This window comes from Paramormyrops kingsleyae, chromosome 3 (assembly GCF_048594095.1).
Source record: "Paramormyrops kingsleyae isolate MSU_618 chromosome 3, PKINGS_0.4, whole genome shotgun sequence".
Classification (NCBI taxonomy): Eukaryota; Metazoa; Chordata; class Actinopteri; order Osteoglossiformes; family Mormyridae; genus Paramormyrops; species Paramormyrops kingsleyae.
The window spans coordinates 12,931,026-12,937,025 of NC_132799.1; positions in this window are offsets into that span (position 1 = coordinate 12,931,026).

A 6,000-nucleotide genomic window follows, 5' to 3' on the forward strand; every position below is an offset into this window, starting at 1 on the left:
TTCAGCTGATGTTGGAAAGAAAATGCTGACTCACCAACTTATTTTTTAAACGTGAAAAGTTCACTTCAGCCAGGTTAAACGTTTGCCGGTCAAAACAAGGAGTAAACTAAGTGTCTGTCCCATGATTATATGCGATTTCTGCCATTCCTCCTCCTGGACAGCTCCATGCGTGGGGGGTGGCGGGGAGAGAGAGCAGAAGACAAAGTCTTCCTGTGCTGAATTGTTCTGAGGTATTGTCCTTGGGACAGTCCAGCCCCAAACCACGAAAACCTGATTACAAGTCTACAAAAACCACGTACAATACCAGAGCGGGGAGCCTGCTTATCACTGCGGCCGAGCAGGCCGCGCTCTTTGAGGGCTTAATGCAAAGCATTCCTGTCTAAATGGAAGCACACCCGCTGCCTGTTTACCAAAACAAATAAAACCCATCAGTGAGCGAGTGAAGCCGCACAGAATTCCTGCAAAATTTAACCAACGAAGTCATCTTTTATGTCTGAGTGCTCAGATTAAATACATTTGAACTGTAGTGGCAATATTTATGTATGTCGTTACAATATTTATCCATATTCTCAATAAAATCAGAACTGAAATGGAGCTGTTTTTTTTTCATTTGATTCAATTTTTTAACGTTCAGAACGTCACATGGATGACCACAGAGATATTTTAGGGTATATTATATTAGATCGCATTATTGCAGTATGCATATAGGTGTCTGTGCAAATCTATGTGATGAATCCAAAGCTATTTAAGGGTAAAGGTTAATTAAACAAGATATCCAGACCTCTAATCACTGAAGCCGGACAGTACGTCTGATTTATATGTACAGACTAGACAGGTTCTGAAAGATTACACACACACGCATGCACACACAGTATGTATTGCCATGAGACCTTGATGTATTCCCACTAGCCTTAACCATTAGCATAAACGCTGAGCAGGTAGAAAGACCTCCAGCCTCTTTTCAACTCATCTCAGGCTGCATCAGGCCTTTGGCTAAACACCCTCACTAGATGTTTCTCTTTATGGCTAAACAACGCGACCTTCAGTACTGCCCGGGTGACCCGCGGGACATGGCATTTTTGAGAACATACAGCAGGGGTCAAAGATGGAGCTCATTAAGACGTTTTGTATCACATGGGGCCCTGTGGCAGTGTGCTGCGTCGCATGGGAGTTTGGAGCAGTGTGCTGCGTTGTATTGGGGTTTGGGGCAGTGTTCTGCGTCTCATGGGAGTTTGGAACAGTGTGCTGCGTTGCATTGGGGTTTGAGGCAGTGTGCTGCGTCGCATGGGAGTTTGGAGCAGTGTGCTGCGTTGTATTGGGGTTTGAGGCAGTGTGCTGCATCGCATCGGAGTTTGGAACAGTGTGCTGCGTTGTTTTGGGGTTTGGGGCAGTGTGCTGCATCGCATGGGAGTTTGGAACAGTGGGCTGCGTTGCATTGGGGTTTGGGGCAGTGTGCTGCGTCGCATGGGGGCCTGGGTGGCGTGTTGCATGACATTGGGGGCGGAGGCGGCCTGCTGGGCTTATCGAAACTCACCTGTGCCATAGAAAGAGGTTGGCGAGGCAGCGGCTTGTGCTGTGCCCCACGGAGGATGTGATGGACGTTCTCAACGTGGATGGGGAGTGGCACATGCCGGTTGACTGACCTGTGCAGAGTCGTGGCGCTGAGGTGTGGCCACCCATGCTCTGTTTATTTATAAAGAACCGGGGGAATCATTGGGCCTGCAACCAGCACCGCCTGAGCGGACCAGGGGACAGGCCAGTCGAGACAGGGGGCGCTGTGGCCTCGGCTGTTGATGGGAGGCTGGAAAGAGGCGAGAGATCAGTAGTCTGGCACAAAATCTAAATTAAAAAAGAAAGGCAGTGAAAGTTGTACCCCTGGTAAATAATGTGGAATGGGACCATCGATGCTGCACTGGCTTATAATTACATTACTGGCTTAGAGTTGCAGGAATACTCCCCAGAGGGCTGCTCTTTGGCAGGATCTTGCTTTTAATACATCTCTAAATCGATTCCAGCTGGCGCAGCTACAAGGAAACGCTCCGCTCTGTTAAAACCTCAAAGAAAACAACGGCAGTAACATCCAGTATTCATAACCTTGGTCCGCTTTGCCGCTTCCGGTACAAACAGCCTCTGCGTCCATCCAATGAGGTTTCACTGTGAAGGCCCCGGTGTCACATGGTCCTGTTGTACTGCCATCTCTCTGTTGGGGTGTTGGTTCCTGATGCTCGTGGCACGCTGGGGTCGCCGGTATGACCTTTACCATTTCATGAGGCCAAGAGCCTTAAATGTATACATCCTGGGTGGGGGAATTATCCAGGGGGCTGAATATGAGATCAACCATAGAGCAGGGTGTGCTTCACGTAGGCTGCTGCAAGCTGGTTTAGTACCTGCCAGCACCCTACTGGCCTCCGTGGGATCGCTAAGCTCAGCACACTTCAGCACGACACCCACAGGGATAAAGGGGCAGGAGAGACTGCAAGTCGCACGCGGTGAGGAGGGGAGGCGTCTAACAGCGCGTTACTGTGTTAGAGAGCATGAGTGCGCAGCATCATCTAACAGTGTGTTTGAAGCATGTACTGATGTGAGCATCACTGTGTTAATGGTCCTGAAGTGTGTAGCGGTGTGACAGCTGTGGATCGACAGCGTCTGGAGTGTGCAGGTGATGTTACTCTGCCGTTCCCGTCCGAGGCACCGTTTTCATCGCTCCTTCATGGAAAGGCCGAGGGACGTCCAGGAGCCTGAATCAGGCACGTGCTGGGGGGGCTGCCAGGACAGCCTGAGGGCTGGGGGGGGAATTCATCCTGGTGCCGTTCCAAAGGGCGTAATTACACTTTAAGTAAGGGACGGGGGCATTGGCCAGAGGGAGGCAGAGCGCTGTGAAGAACCTCACAGGGACGCGGGCTGCCCCAGGATGGGGGGGGGGGCATACGGCAGCCCTTTGCTCAGATCGCTGAGCAAACCCAGGCGAAAAAAGGCCAGAGGGAGGGGTGGCATCCCAGCCCCGTATGAGCTGAATATTTACAGAAGGCGACATTGTGGAGGCTCTCCATGCAGCAGCACATACCAAGTCAGATCCCTACTGTGGTGTGAAAGGGTCTTCGATGGGAGGGGGCCGTGGCAGGAGAGCGCACCTGCAGAGAGCCGTCTATAGTCCTCTAAAGGGCTCAACAGCTGCCAGGGCTGTAAGTCTGGGCACCTAGCGGGACGGAGAATGGGAGATGCGGAGCTTTTCAATGCAACGCCACTTAGTAACAGAAGGCATGTGCCAAGCCTGCAAAGCGGCAATGAAAAGTGTCCTTCTGAGCAAGCTAAATGTTGGGGGGGGGGCCTTTCTCCCCAGCCACCGACCCACCGCTGTGAGGGACAACGGCGGGAGCCGGGGAAGACGCGGCAGAGGCCGGGGGGGGGGGGATCGCGGCCCGCGGGGGAGGGGTTTGCAGAGCCGGGCCGGAGTGTGGAAGCCATCAATTACACAGAGCAAAAGTTAAAAACTCAGCGGGGGGGTTTAGAATGTGGAGATATGCAGGCCGGGCCGGCAGAGGGGGGCGTCGGCAGCAGTTTGTCCTCCTTCCCTTGATGGCGGAATGCCGACAGAGCCGTCCCAGTAGCTGTGGCTCAGGTCTGCACGCTTGCTGTAAATAACACGCTCCGGCATCAGTCCCGTCCTCATTACAGGCTGAACGTGTCACGACGGGCATGACGGGTCTTTCCTGACCCCAGCCTGGTGTCATCCGGGGACCTGCGGTCTCCAGTGGGACTCCTGGGAGGGAGGGCCGGGGCGGAGCGGGGCGGTGCGGGGCGGGGCGGGCAGCCCACAGAGCCTCATCAATTCAGCAAATCCGCCAGCAGCTAATTTATGATGCCCTCAAAGCAATTTTCACAGTCAGAAAAGTGCAATTGTATTTTCCAGCTCATTAACCACAGGCACCACAAAGCTTTCACACACACATACACACACACACACACCCCATACCCACGCCCCACCCTCACAGCCCAGCCTGCATTAAACAGGGGGTTGGAGGGTGATGGGCACTAAGTCAGCCCCGGCTCACAGTCTGTCCCTCTGTAAGGGCGTGGCTCTGAGGCTGTCCTGCCCCCCCAGGATAGGGAAGCTGTATTCCCAGCACAAACAAGTACATATTTACTAAGGCTTTTCCACCGGTAAGGGCAGAGAACCTCTTTGTTGGAATGTTCCGGGACACAGGTCTCGATGGCCAATCAGAACCCTGTTCACAGCGCAGAGTGCTCTGCCTGTATGGGAATGGGGAAAGCCTAATGAGCTCCGTTCAGTCTATTCACCAGAGCGACTGAAGGTGACTGGGTCTGGTGTGTGGGGGCGGCACCCAGCAACTGCGTAAACAATCGCTTTACGAGGCCTGTTCAGGGTGTCCTCCTACCCCAGACATGAGTCCAGACCTGTATGCTGCTGCGGGCTTGTCGTGTCTGTGCGCCGTGACCTTTCTGAAGGCCCGGGCAGACCTGGGAGAGGCACGTGCACGCAGATGCAGGGGCCTTCGTTTCCTAATCGCCGTTTCACACATGCAGCCACTGGGGGGAGCGAAGAGCCAGCCAATGACGGCAGGGAGTCGGACACAGGGGCTGAGCATCGGCACTGTGTCCTCACAGGGCTCTCCCATCTGGAAGAGCGTAAACTGAGACGTGTACCAGTGTGCGTATGCCCACTCTCTGGGGCCCTGTGCTTCCCCTGTCCCTCTACAGTATGAGGCCCCCAGGGGCCCCTCATGCAGGGCTGACTCTACCTTTTCAGGGACCCTTGGCATAGGTCCCTGATCATTTCTTTTTCTCCACAATGCAGGTATCTCAGGGGCCTAAGGCACCTGCCTATTCTGCCTAAAGCTTGAGCCAGTTCTGTTGCTTTGACCATCACACGCAGACGCACAACACAAGCCTCATCCGGTGTATGTGCAACACACTCACGCTTTCAACAAGGGCACCCGGCTCGAATGGCCGTCAGTCTCTAACCCCTCAACCCGAACATCTTACAGATGACAGAAGGAGCCCGAGAAGGGGAGTTAGCAGACAGGTCAGGTGGGAAACGCGGGCAGGAGAGGCCAGACGGGGAGCGCGCTGCGGAGGAGCTCTGAGTTTGATCCAACACTGAAAGGATAATTTCGACTGTGGCGGAGGCTTTTGTGCAAACTAATTTATCGCAAGTCTGGCCACTGAGGGGGGGTGGAGGTCGTGGTGGTGGTGGGGGGGGGGGTGCGCGCAAAAGCACGGTCGCATTCCACGGTCACTCGCAATGCTGCACTGTGCCCACAATTAGCTGCTCATTCCTACACCCAGACCCGTGTGACCGTGCGCATTGTCCCAGCCTCTCCTCAGGAATGCTGGCCCACGGCCGCTGCCAGCTCCGGGAGAAATTGCGCGTTCAGTTGTCCGTCCCCCCATCCCTGCGGTGTCCCTAAAGTGCCACCTCTGGAGAAATGAGGTGCACACAAAACGGCTGGTGCAACACACAGGGGAGACTTCCCATGATTCATCTGAGGGGGGCGGAGGCACTCAGGTGAAAGACACATCTCATTATATATTAAATAAAATGTATGATATATAAAATTGCAAGACAGAAAAAGCAAATTGCGTGAAAGAAACAGAAAGGGAAGCCATTCGGTTGGCGCTGGGAACGAGCCCCGTCACGCCACCGGTGGAATCCGCAACCCCACGGGCCGCTTGGGCAGACACCCACCCGCGGGTCAGTCGGCGCGGCATCTTACGGAGCAGATGGCCAATCAGAGTGCGGTAGCAGTCTTGTCACCCTGCTTGAAAGGGAAGGACCTCCTTTGCTATCTCAGTTCGTTGGGATGTTTGAGAAGACAATAAGCTATTGTTCCAGCTATTGTTACTCTTCTCTGTTTTTCCAAGCTCTGGCTGCAGCTCTCCATGTGTCTGCGATGCTTACGGGACAATCCTCCCCCCCCCAACCCCCCCCCCGTCCTTGGTTGAGATGGCAGTGATTCCATTAGTTCTGATGAGTCAGTC